The sequence below is a fragment of the Schistocerca piceifrons genome, chromosome 6 (assembly GCF_021461385.2).
Source record: "Schistocerca piceifrons isolate TAMUIC-IGC-003096 chromosome 6, iqSchPice1.1, whole genome shotgun sequence".
NCBI classification, from domain to species: Eukaryota; Metazoa; Arthropoda; class Insecta; order Orthoptera; family Acrididae; genus Schistocerca; species Schistocerca piceifrons.
The window spans coordinates 360,256,841-360,270,922 of record NC_060143.1 but is presented as its reverse complement, the minus strand read 5'-3'; the positions used below and the strand labels follow the sequence as shown (position 1 = coordinate 360,270,922).

The window sequence follows — 14,082 nt, the reverse complement described above, 5'->3', positions numbered from 1 at the left end:
TGTCAGTGCAGTTCAGCAGAGCAGGCAGCCCAGAATGGGGCAATGTGGCTTGTTTACGCTGTTCAGCCTTTCCACCTAAGTGGAAGGTGAAGGTAAAGTCTGTGACTGAAGCCCGTAACCGTAGCGTTAGCCTGTTTGCAGATAGAGAGCAGCCTTTGTATTCGCCGCGGCTCTGGCCACCTTTCACCGTCGGCGAAGACCGCCGGTACTCGTTTTCACGGCAGGGTGAGATGAACTGCGGTTGTCCTGAAGAGAATGGAACGAGGGGCAACCCAAACACATTCTCAGATATGCTAGCGGAGGGCGAAGTGCTGGGCGGGTGGAAATGCAGATATCGTGCCAAATTTTTTTTCCTTTATTGTTATTTCAGTACCTTTCACAAAAGGTGGGCCGGCAGCGGCAATATTACGCCGCTCTTCGGCGACAGATAGAACAAATAGACACAAGGAAGACACAGAAAAACAGAAAAACAAAACACAATGGTGGACATAAAACAGTAGACACTTGAGTAAAAAAACATGTAGCCGTTCACAGGTGGAGCATAATAAAAAATAACGTTCAGCACTTGTATACGGACACTGATGACTGAAACAACACACGTGAACGATGGAGCGTGGGCGGTGAAAACACTAAAGCACTAACACGACGGCACACACAGAGAACCAATGGCAATGATCTCCGGCGCGCGAATGTTCACTTGACGTGTGCGAGTACGGGGACCTGCCAAAAGGGGAAAAGGTGGGGGAGGAGGGAGAGGGGAGGGTGTAGATGCCAGTAGCAGAGGAGATGGGAGGGGAAGGAAAGAAGGTATGGGGGTAGGGGAAGCCCGAGGGGAAGAGGGAGGGAGGAAGGGAGGAGAGAGAGAAGTGAGAGAGGGTGCCCTAAGGAAACACAGGGTGTGGAAGGGGAGGATCAAAGTTGATAGGAGGGGTAGATGGAGGGGATGAGGACATCATCAGGGACGAGGAGTTGGTGGAAGCCACCTTGGGCGAGGGTATGGAGGGTGGAGAGGTGGAGAGGAGAGCAGGTGGGACGTGGGAATACAGGCGTGGCAGAGGATGGGGGTGGGTGAGGATGGGAGAGACAAGTGGGTGAGGGGGATCAAGTTTACGGGCGGTGTAGAGGATCCGTATCCATTCAAGGAAAAGGAGAAGGTGCGGAAACGGAATAAGGTCATATAGGATCGGCGTGGGGGAGGGGAGATGGATGTGATAGGCGAGGTGGAGCGCATGGCGTTCTAGGATTTGAAAGGATTTGTAAAAGGTAGGAGGGGCAGAGATCCATGCAGGGTGGGCATAGCAGAGGATAGGGTGGATGAGGGATTTATAGGTGTAGAGATGGTGGAGGGGTCCAGACCCCCTGTACAGCCAGAAAGGAGCTTGAGGAGGCGGAGGCAGGAGCGTGCCTTGGCTTGGATTGTCCAGAGATGGGGGGTACAGGAGAGACGACGGTCATGGGTGACGCCAAGGTACTTGAGGGTTGGGGTGAGGGGGATAGGACGGCCAAAAATGGTGATATAGAAGTCGAGGAGACGGGAGGAAGGGGACGGACGGAACCTTGGGGCACACCGGTGGAGGGGTAGAAGGTGTAGGAATCCGTGTTATGGATGGTGACATAGGAAGGTCGTTGGGAAAGGCCAAATTTTAATTTCACGGCTTATTTAATAAGGCGAAATCTTTTACTCCCTTATACCTCGAATATAAACCCAAACACATTCCCAGATATGCTAGCGGTGTACATTTTTTTAACAGCTGTTTGTAAGGCACTTACTCTTTCTGGAGTTATGCGAGAAGCGTTCAGTAACCATTGCAAAACTTTTTTTTCAGCCAATTCGGCTTGAAAAAATGCGGAATTGTTGTGAGACTTCGTGGAATATTCTCGCACCAGCCCCTATAGTTTCATGCAGTTCCGATAGGTGGTGGCGCTATATGACTTTAAAATGGTGTCTGTAGTGGAGGTTCGTTCCATGGAAATAGCTGTCAATGTCTACGGAGACAAGTCAGTGAACTATTCCAAAGTGAGTCGCTGGGCTAGACGTTGTATTCGTATCAAGGTCGCGAAAACCTGTCCGATCTCCCGCGTGCCGGCCGGCAGCACACAGCTGTGATTCGTGCGATGTTGGACCGTGCGAACACTCTCATTCGAGGTGGTCGACGGATCACAACCAACCACTTCGCTGCTCAACTGGACGTCACGTCTCTAGAATGAGATATTCACTCTGCAGTGGAGTGTGCGCTGATATGAAACTTCCTGGCAGATTAAAACTGTGTGCTGGACCGAGACTCGTACTCGGGACCTTTGCCTTTCGCGGGCAAGTGCTCTACCAACTGAGCTACCCAGGCACGACTCACGCCCCGTCCTCACAGCCTTACTTCTGCCAGTACTCGTCTCCTACCTTCCAAACTTTACAGAAGCTCTCCAGCGAACCTTGCAGAACTAGCACTCGTGAAAGAAAGGATATTGCGGAGACATCGCTTAGCCACAGCCTGGGGGATGTTTCCAAAATGAGATTTTCACTCTGCAGTGGAGTGTGCGCTGATATGAAACTTCCTGGCAGATTAAACTGTGTGCCGGACCGAGACTCGAACTCGGGACCTTTGCCTTTCACGGGCAAGTGCTCTACCAACTGAGCTACCCAAGCACGACTCACGCCCCGTCCTCACAGCCTTACTTCTGCCAGTACTCGTCTCCTACCTTCCAAACTTTACAGAAGCTCTCCAGCGAACCTTGCAGAACTAGTACTCCTGAAAGAAAGGATGTTGCGGAGACATGGCTTAGGCACAGCCTGGGGGATGTTTCCAGAATGAGATTTTCACTCCGCAGCGGAGTGTGCGCTGATATGAAACTTTCTGACAGATTAAAACTCTATGATGGTAGTGCTGATATACTTGTGCACCAGTTAGGGTGCCCAAAGCTGTGTGCCCGCGTTTCGTCGCCGCCTAACGGAAGGCCATAAAGAGTAATGAAGGACCAGCTGTGCGGAATTACTTGCGCGTTACGAGCCTGATCGTGACAATTTTTTGTCGAACATCGTCATAGGCTAAGAAACATGGTTTCGTCAGTTCGAACCGGAAACAAAATGGCAATCTATGGAATGGCGCCACACCACCTGTTCTAGGGAAAGATAGTTCAAAAACGCACCATCAGCCGGTAAGGGAATGGCGACGGTGTTCTGAGACTCTGAAGGAGTTATTCTCTTTGATGTCGTCCCTCATGGCCCAACGATCAACTCGCAAGTTTACTGTGTTACCCTCAGGAAAATGAAGAAACGACCTCGACTTGCTGGCCGTTGTGGCCGTGCGGTTCTAGGCGCTTCCGTCCGCAACCGCGCTGCTGCTACGGTCGCAGGTTCGAATCCTTCCTCCGGCATGGATGTGTGTGATGTCCGTAGGTTAATTAGCTTTAAGTAGTTCTAAGTCTAGGGGACTGATGATCTCAGATGTTAAATCCCATAGTGCTTAGCGCCATTTGAACCATTTCTTTCTTTACCTCGGCTTGTTCGTCACCACAAAAATGCAAACGAAGTTCTCTTTCACCAAGGCAACGCAAAGCCTCACACAAGTCTGCGCACCCGAGAGGTGCTCACAAAAATTCATTGAACTCTTCTTCCTTATCCACCCTACATCTCGGATCTCGCACCTTTCGACTTCCAACTGTTTGCCCCAATGAAGGAAGCAATGCAAGGATGTAGGGAGATTATTGATGCTGCAAGACGTTGGCCCCGATGACGGCCAGTAGGTTGGTTCTATAAGGGCACACAGGCCCTCTCAATAAGGTGGCATAAGATCGTCTCATGGCCAACGGAGATTGCGTTGCAGATAAGGGTTTTGTACCCAGAAGAGTAGGGAATAATATACTGTATTGAAATCCTGAACAAAACTGACCTGCTTTCAGAAAAAAAAAATGTTGCATTAGTTACTGAACGTCCCTTGCACTCAGAGATTTTATTTTGTCCGCAGCTCGTGGTCGTGCGGTAGCCTTCTCGCTTCCCGCGCCCGGGTTCCCGGGTTCGATTCCCGGCGGGATCAGAGATTTCCTCTGCCTCGTGATGACTGGGTGTTGTGTGATGTCCTTAGGTTACTTAGGTTTAAGTAGTTCTAAGTTTTAGGAGACTGATGACCATAGCTGTTAAGTCCCATAGTGCTCAGAGCCATTTGAACCATTTTGATTCCATTTTGAATTGTAGAAGGGTCATCAGGACAGGCACAGAAATGTGAACAAGTTGCTGAATGTGTCCCAAATATTAAGGTAGGACCCCTTCGCCGTTAGGCAAACGCCAGGAACATACAACCAAATTTACATAAACAAAAAATTTTAGTTTGCAGTTTAGTCAGACCTGCACGTTCCAAACACCGTTTCAACATTTGCACTAGCCATTACGATGAGATTCCTTTGGCTGCCCGGCAGAGACTTCTGGCTAGTGTTTTTTCGAGAAGTGATGATCTTACTGCGTAGAAAGCTGCTTGCCTGTCATTGGTGCACTGGTCTGTCCGTAGGTTGTGGAAGTACAGTGGCCCTTTGTTTGCAGAAATAAGACCAATAGCGGCTGCGCCGGAAAACCTCCACTCCCATGTCGCCGCACTAACCAGTGAGGCAAACATTTGCAGGCAAGGGAACGTAGCAAATGAACCTTGTGAATGACAAGCTTGTTGTCAAAGAAAACATAACAGGTGGTAATGTACTTCAGAACTACCTTCCGCACAAATCGGAGGCGCTTTCCAAGTAGCAAATGTGTATTTCTTTCTAAAGAGAATCAACCTGTATTGAATGACACCTCTTGTTAACTAGAAAAGTATTACTATTTCTTGGATTATTTTGTCGGGGCACGTTGTCACTTGATATGATAATATAAAACGTCACGATGAATCAATGTTTTAGTCAAAGGTTCAGCTTGGAAACTCGTTATTTGCGACTCGAAATAGGCCCTTGTGGATATTGTTTCGCACTTTATGGCTCGGTAGGTCAGTTAAATTGATGTTGCCATGAATTACTACTCCGATGTGTTGCATTTAATACTTGGACTCTGCTGCAAACGTATGCGAGACATGAGCATTCAATACTTAAATAAATTAGAGGGTAATGCGTTGCTAGCGCTTTAAAACTTAGGACAACTCAGGCACTCGAAGGGGAAACTTCTCATTTTAATAGTACGGCTCTATAGAAGGAAGGAAACAAGTAAGACATTACAAACAGAATTGAAGTTGAATAACATAGGGACGCGGCCACAAATCTGCTCGTTACCAACACAAAGAGATATAGCGTATGCGGTATGCTGGCCATGAAACACGTATATGCATTGCCCCCATGTAATTTCATAACCGTCTAAAGTGTGAGATGAAAATATATACCAACTGAAACATGTTAATACTGTGATTCGCAACACCGAGTATGGCTTAAGCACTCACAACCGTAGGCTTCCTGCAACATTTGGTGTGCCTCTGTAAAAATTTTCTTGAGTTTCACGCAAAGTTTAATGCAGACACGTTGCTCCTCTAACTCTGCAATATAGAAATTCGTAAATTGTGCGACACGCCTTTCTTTTCGATACAGCACTGAACAATAACTAACAGACATACAACGATGAAAAGCCCGGCAGTTACTCAGTAAACACAGGTGTGCGCAGGAATGCCAACTGCAATTCGATCCAGCACACCATTGGCGCGAAATTACAAATGTTCCGGAATTTTTTGAACAGACCTCGTATGTGGTGAATTTCTGTTTTTTTCGGGTAAAATAAGTTTTGTAACTAAAATTGTAATAAAAACAGGTGGTCAGGGACTTTTGCTAAAGAGGCCAAATGGAAACGTACTCTGTATACCTTTGGCTGTAAAACAACGTGCTATTCGAGAGTGGAACGGTCGAGAAATAGTCCGAGAATGGTTCTGTGAACCCCTGCCAGAAACTTTTGTGTAAATTCCAGAGTAGTCATGTAGATGTACCCTCGGAGTACAGGTTACGAAATCATGCTGCGCCATAAAGAGCTCGTTTGTTTTCGTACCATCATAACGGACTGTAAATTGGAAATTCTTGTTTTCGTATCCTCGTAACGGCATGTGAATTTGAAATTGCTTGTTTTCGTATCATCGTAAAGGACTGTGAATTTGAAACAAACGTGCGGTTTATCACGCAGTATGATTTCAAAACCTGTACTATGGAAGTACGTCAGAGAGAACTACATGAAATGAAACTGTACTTCAATTATTCTCGCCATTCTGTGGCGCCTTTCTGGTCTGGCTGTTGCAGAGTAAGCACAATTGTTTCTGAGTACCGTAACGGTAAATAAATATACGATTTATTTTAAATGTGTAAAAATGGTTCAAATGGCTCTGAGCACTATGGGACTTAACTTCTGAGGTCATCAGTCCCCTAGAACTTAGAACTGCTTAAACCTAACTAACCTAAGGATATCACACACATCCATGCCCGAGGCAGGATTCGAACCTGCGACCGTAGCGGTCGCGCGGTTTAAATGTGTAAGTGGAGTTTAGTTGCGTACTAGGCCTGATCATGTCCCGCGATAACAACCGTAACTTCGTATATTTGTATATTTCTTTGCAGAGCCCGCGAAGAAAGGATTGGTGACGAATGGTTCGAGGATAGAACGACTGGACACGTTATGTATTCTCTCCCTGCCTATTCAGTATCTCTAAGCAGAAACAGTCTGAGATCGAATTGCCGATCATTTCTTTTCATGGCTTATGTATACTTCTTACGTAGGCATAATGTTGAGCTGATAGGTCCATTACCTTCGAACAATGACGTCGGGAGTCGGTTCAATGGCCATATATTGTGACTCACGATATTCATAGGTAGTAACATGATAATAACGCGAATACGTAACTTATATCATTTAACAGTAATCACTAATTTGATTTATCAATATTTTTTGCTCAAGTTTGTCGTCTTTGGACGTTTCTCTCGCCTGTCACGAAATTGCATAATAATCAGTGCTTTTATTTCCAGTGATGTGCTAGGAAAAGTTCTCATGATAATAATATCCCAGGCGTTTTCCTTGAACTATAAATTCTAGAGGAAACGTTGCAGCGGCGTCAGAGACCGTGTGAAATCTAATTTTGCATAGCCGGGCCGGGATCTGAACTCTGTTCTCGCCGATGCGAATCCAGTGTCTTAACAACTATGCGTTGCTCTTGTCGTTCTGTGGCTTTAACCACTCTGTTGCACCAGCCAGTCAACGCCTATATCGCATGTCTTTTTATTTCATGATAAAATAGATTTATTGAGATAACAGACTCACACACACACACACACACACACACACACAAAGCGCGCGACCGCGTACACGCACTGAAAACTTTCAGAAATATGTTGAGAATTGTTTACGACTTTGGATAAGGTAATAAGATGAATGCGGTCGTCTAAAAAAGAAAAAAAATCAACTCTTCTACTTCTGGACCTGTCTCATTACGTAAAAACTGGTCTCTCCGCCAATACTACGTCTTGTTGTGACGGTAATTAATAACGCTTTCTGAGAAATTTAAATAACATTTTTCCCCTACTGCAAGCGAATCAACTCACCCGCCCACTTTTCTTCGAATACTTCAGGTACTGCGAATCCTGCTGCAGCCATTATTATTCACACGAAGTAATGAGTGCTGTCGACAGGGTATCTCAAGTTGATTTCATATTTATAGATTTCCAAAAGGCTTTTGACACCATTCCTCACAAGCTTCTAATCAATATGGGTAATTATGGAGTATAGTCTCTGTCGTGCGACTGGATTCGTGATACCCTGTAAAAAAGTCGCAGTTCGGAGTAATTGACTGGAAGTCGTCTAGTAAGACAGAACTAACATCTGGGGTTCCTCAAGGAAGCGTTACTCGCCTTCTGCTGTTCTTAATCTACAGTGTATAAACAATTTAGGAGACAATCTGTGCAGCTCTCAATCTGCGGATGATACTTTCGTTTATCGTGTAGTAAAGTTATCAGAAGAGGAAACAAAGTTGCGAAAGCATTTAGCCAATACTTACACATGGTGCGAAAAATGGTAATTGACCATAAACAATAAAAAAAAATTGAAGTCCTCTACATGAGTACCAAAAGGACTCCGTTAAATTTTAATTCATGATAAATCACAAAAATTTAAAAGTTGTAGATTCAACTAAATGCCTACTGGATAACAATTAAAAACAACAGAAATTGGAACCATCACACGGAAAATGTTGTGGTCCGTCCTCTTGTGGAGTATCGCTGCGTGTTTGAGATCCTTAGAAGATAGGATTGAAGAACGACACTGAGAAAGTTTAAGAAAGGGCAGCTATTTTTGTATTTTCAACAATTAGGGGACAGAGAGTCACGGATTGATAAGTAAGTTGAGAGCGAAATGATTTAAGCAAAGGCTTATTTTGGTGTTGCGAGATCTTTTCACTAAATTTCAGTTATGAAATTTCTGCTCCGAATGCGAAAATATTCTGACTCCCTCCTACTGTAGGGAGGAACGATCATCATAATAAAATAAGAGAAATCAGAGCCGATTTTTCAACGTGCTATTGGAGAGTGGAACGGTTGAGAAATAGTCCGAAAATAGTTCTATGGACCCCCTTCCAGGAACTTTCGTATGAATTACAGAGTAATCATGTAGATATACCCACAGTGTACAGGTTACGAAATCATGCTGTGCGATAAACCGCACGTTTGTTTTCGTACCATCGTAACAGACTGTGAATTTCAAACAAACTTTCGTACCATCGTAATGGACTGTGAATTTCAGACAAACTTGCGGTTTATCGCACAGCATGATTTTATATTTTATAACCTGCACTCTGTGAGATATGTAAAAAAAAAAGTATGTAAAATCGTTATTTTACGATTACAGCTTCGACAGTGTAAATATTTTTGTAATGTTGCAGACCGGTAAATGTCAGCTTAGCCGTGTCGAAACTATTAATCCAGTGTACATACACGAAATGAAGACAATAAAAATATATCAGAAGCTATTTTTACCTGTTAAATGTAAATCTTTTAACGCTCTTATTTCTGGAATAATCTTCACGTGCCCCACGTTTAATAGTATTTTAATAAATATTACCTATATTCTTTTTCCATAAATTTCAATTTACATAACTGAACGCTCGAAGTTACACGTAAAGATACCCATTTTTGCAACATTATTTTTATAACCAGTAAATTTTTTCCTTATCACATCGAATTTGGATTAACTTATTTTTGATATGGATAAACAATCTCACATTTGTTATAATACTCCAGGCTGTTGTGCTATGGTCGATTGAATTTCTAAGAAAACCCCAACACTGCGTCGTCATCTGATGCGGAAGTGTTCGGGGAGTTTTTAAATGCTCTGAAGGTCCGGTTCAAACCCTGGCTGAGATACAACGTCATGTCCGTATGCTCCTTCACAGAAGCCTGACGCCATATGTTTTCAAAACTGTGTTGGGTTTAGCGGTTGCCTGTTTCTGTCGTCCGATTTTGCTATCTCTCCACGGTGGAAAACCTCACAAATCTTTTTCTTCGCTGAAATCCAGACACCGTTCAGTTTCTAGAACTCCACTTTCCGATTAAAATTTTAGTCTTGTTAATCTTCTCTGTCGCCTCCAAGTATAGACTATCTTAGTATCTTTATCTAGCAGAGATTACATCTTCAGCTGTATCTATAGGTTTTGTTTTATATGCAATCGATTTCGGTGTTACTTTACACCATTTAGATTGTAAAGAAATCAAATCTACAGGTATAGATAAAGATATAGATAAACAAAGAGATGTACAAAGATACAGATAGATAAAGCTACAGCTTGATAATGATATAGTGTAACAACTGTCGTTCCATGACCAGTCGCAAGATGTACAGGGTGTCCCAAAATAATGTATACACTCTTTGAAACAGAATATCTCTTTAATTAAAGCAGACAGAAATACAATTTTTAGGGTAATAATTTAGAAGGCGGTGAAAAACCTAACAATGTTTTCTTTTGTTTCAGGATTGTCAGCAAACATGGCATTATCGTTTGAACAATGAAAATGGCTGCTAAAGTGTTACTGGAAAACTGAGAATGTGAGTGCGGTACGCCGACGTTGGAGAGTTGAATTTGGAACCCCACCACCGACAAGAGTAGCAATTACAAGAATCAGATATAAGTTTGAAGTCGAAGGAACGGTGCACGATATGAAGAAGGGACATAACGGACGAAAGAGAAGTTCAACAGACAATGAGAGTGTTGATGCAGTAATCCAGGCATACACACGATCCCCGAAGAAATTTGTGAGGCAATTCTCTCGTGAGACTGGGATCTGCAGAAGCAGTGTTCACAGAGTTTTGCGGTCTCAGAACTTTAAGCCTTACATTCCAAGACTTCTCCATGCTCTTAACGAGGATGATCCTGATAGGTGAAGCCAATTTTTTGAGTGGTTCATTAACAGATGTGAAGAAGAGCAACGTTTCCAATATAGAATTCTTTGGTCAGATGAAGCGACGTTTAAACTTGATGGAACAATTAAACGCCATAATTGCGTGTACTGGGACAGAGAGAATCCATGCGTAATCGAGTAAAGTCATGTTAATCTACCAGGAGTAACAGTCTGGCGTGGTCTGTCTTCTAGAGGGTTAATCGGGCCGTACTTCTTTGACAACACTGTCACGGGCGACTCGTATTTGGAAACGATAACTCCTAGTCTTAGCGTTGTGTTTGGAAATGAAGATTATTATTTTCAACAGAATGGGGCGCCACCTTACACTCACCTGAATATGAGGGTATTTCTCAATCGTACATCCCCTGCCAGATGGATAGAACGAAGAGGAAGTGTGGAGTATCCCGCTCGATCTCCAAATTTAACTCCTCTAGACTTCTTTCTGTGGGGTACTCTCACGAACACAGTTTACGCTGCGAGACCACACACACTGCATGATCTTAGAGGGCAAATTGAGCAAGCCCGTGATGCTATTCCGTTGGAAACAATAAAATTGGCATGTCGCTCAGTCTTAAGTCGTTGTCGCGGTTTATTGCGATGGACGGACATCAGTTTGAACATTTACCATCTTAAGTCGGACCATGAGGCACCTGATACAATAATATTGTATTTCTGATCCCTTTCATTAAAGCAATGTTCAATTTCAAAGAGTGTATACATTATTTTGGGACATCCTGTATATACGGAAATTATCGTAGTCCGCTCGTGGCATCCAGAACTTAGTCTTAGCAAATCTGTGGCGGAGTGGTTCTAGGTTCTTCAGTGAGGAACCACGCTGTTGCTACGGTAGCAGTTTCGAATCCTGCCTCGGGCATGGGTGTGTGTGATGTCCTTAGGCTAGTTAGGTTTAAGCAGTTCTAAGTCTAGGGGACTGATGACCTCAGATGTTAAGTCCCATAATGCTTAGAGCCATTTGATCTTAGCAAATCGAATAAGACAGTCCTCTGACTGCAAAGCGTGTTCGGCGGCAACTGATCTGTTTCTCTCTTTCTCTAGTTGCCCTTAAGTTCTTATGGTCGTTTATTTCATTGTTCTTTTGTAGTAGAATATGTCAACACTACTTGCTGTTGCTGCATCTCCTACTTGCATACATACTCCGCATCATACGGTGCATGGTAGAGCGTACCTTTTACCATTACCAGCCGTTACCTTTCCTGTTCCACTCACATATCGAACGAGGGAAAAACGACGGTCTGTATGCCTCCGTACGATCCTTCATTTCTCTTATTTTCGTGGTCTTGACGCAAAATGTCCTTTGACGGCAGTAGAGTCTTTTTGCCGTTAGCCACAAATGCTTGTCTCGTTTAAAAATTTAGCTTTCATTTTACTGTCTTCTATTGCCACAACAGACCGGTCGATGAGTGACTAAATAAAAGCTTTCGATCTGCTTACCGATTTTACATGCGACCAGAATTTTCTCATATTCTTGGCAAGATCATTTCGCTAAGAAATGACGATGGCAGTTGCTGTAGGCTTCGAACATCGATATTTTTACAGCCGCACGAAATTCTAATAAATTTTATCTGTCGACATTTCCGGGTTCTTTTTTTGAAGCGAGAACAACACTCTCTGCCTCTTCAATATTTTTCGAATTTTGTTACTAAACCACGGTGGGTCTTTTCTGTCCTTAATCAATTTTTCGGGACATGTTTACAATCAGTTTAAACTTTGCCCACAATTTCTCCACGTCCATCATAACAGAACTAAATGATGTTCATTTATTACGCAAGCGGGATGATAACAACTGCTTATCTGCTCTTCCCAGCACAGGTACCCCCCTAGCCTCCTTGATGGGTTTGTTAACATTAGTAGCCTCGCGCTACGACGACATTATGATCACTAATCCCTGTCTCTGTACTGACACCATCGATAAGGTCAGGACTGTTTGTAGCTACAAGGTCAAAAATATTTCCATTGCGTGTACGTTGTCTAACTAGCTGTTCAAAACAGTCTTCGAAAAACTTGTTCAAATACACTTCACAAAACTGTCCGTCCATACCACCCGCAATGAATCCATAGTACTCCTAGTCTACACTCCATAGATTAAAGCCGCCTCCAGCTATAATTATGTGATTTGGGTATTTCCGTGGTGTTGAGCGTAGACTTTCATTGACTGATCCTACAACTGTTGAGGCGGAATCGGATCGCCGGGAAAAAATATCCAACAGTTAATTTTAGTTCAACTACTCCTGCTACTTGCGTCCAGACTCAATTTCAACCTCGACAGACACAAAATATTTGCGACAGCAATGAAGACTCCCCCAACTATGGCGTCCTGTCTCTCCTTTCGATAAATGTCCCATGCATCACTAAATATTTTGGAGACATCTACTTAGGATTTCAACAAGCTCTCGGTTCTAAGATTAATATGGACACGACTACTTTCCTGATAGCAGTAAAGAGTTTGGTAATGTTTGCTAAGTTCCAATGCGATCAAACTGCTGAGGTCATCAGTCCCTAAACTTACGCACTACTTAATCTAACTTAAACCAGCTTAAGCTAAGGACAACAAACACACTCTTGCCGGAGGGAGGACTCGAACCTCCGACGGGAGGAGTCGCAATGGCAGTAAATTCAGGACCTTTGTTACAATACTTCGACAATATACCACAAAATGTTGACAGTACAAGTGTCTTTGCTCTAAAACGGAATCTGATTTTGATCTCTGTGTATCGAGGATCTCAGACTACTGCGTAGCCTAAAAAGAAACCGTGTCCACTCGTGGAGCTACCCGAGTAGCTGCTTCACCCCTCATCTATCAAGGGGAGTTCTACAGCTCTTCACCCCATATCGCAGGTCCAGAAATCTGCAGCCAAGATCGTCGCAGAATCGACGTAGCCTTTGGTTGAGACCCTCCACTCAGCTCCAAACCAAAGGCCCTGACCAGTTCTAGGAATGGTGCTGCAAATTGCGAGGTCTGACCGTACTAGCAGAGGACTGCCACAGGGCCCAAGCGACAGACGTCATTGGTGCCGACGAGAACGGCAGCTTGCAGACGAGTGCACATGTACGCTCGATAGGCGCAGGCAGGGCCTGCTCCACATCTCCGGCAGACGTACCGTGGACATAAGACTACCGCTCATCATCATCAAGAATACAGCTCATTTTAAACAGTCACAAACAAAGAATTTCACAAGAAGACGTGTTTTTTAAATGAAATTGTTCTCTAAAGACAATCGAAATTTAATCGTCTAGAAAGTGCTCATCTTGCGCCCTTTATTTTGTCCTAATCGTGTTTTAAGCCTTCTCCGACCGCATCTTTGAAACGAAATAGGGAACTAGCCACCGATCTCTCAATATGAGTGAGAAAAATCCTCACAAAACAGCAGAGCGTCGATCCATCAGCATACGATGTCTATTCGTGGCTAATTCGTAGCAGCGTTACAGTAGCCAAGCAAATGTTCCATACTTTTTCGTTATCGGAAAAAATAGTGAGTAAATTGATCTCGTTATTACTCGTCAAGAACCTCAACTATTGTTATGTGAAATAATTTTATTTGTTTTCTGCATTGTGCTGCCACAGATGTTAATATTTTAAGGTATATGGAAAACAATACCTCAGCTGCAGGTGAGAAATGCTTTAGTTTCCGCTACAGTTTCCGTTCTTTGAACATCCTCAAGTGCTTTGATATGCACTCGTAG

At 43.7% G+C, this 14,082-nt stretch overlaps 1 protein-coding gene and 1 non-coding gene across 3 annotated transcripts in view; both read right to left on the bottom strand.

Annotated features, from left to right (window-relative positions):
* LOC124802956 (ATP-binding cassette subfamily G member 4-like) overlaps positions 1-14,082 on the bottom strand; it is a 486,150-nt gene that overhangs the window by 371,558 nt on the left and 100,510 nt on the right. The gene's annotated exons all lie outside the window — the stretch shown is intronic.
* Positions 2,568-2,642, bottom strand: Trnas-uga. The gene has a single exon. It is a non-coding gene; the product is annotated as a tRNA-Ser (tRNA).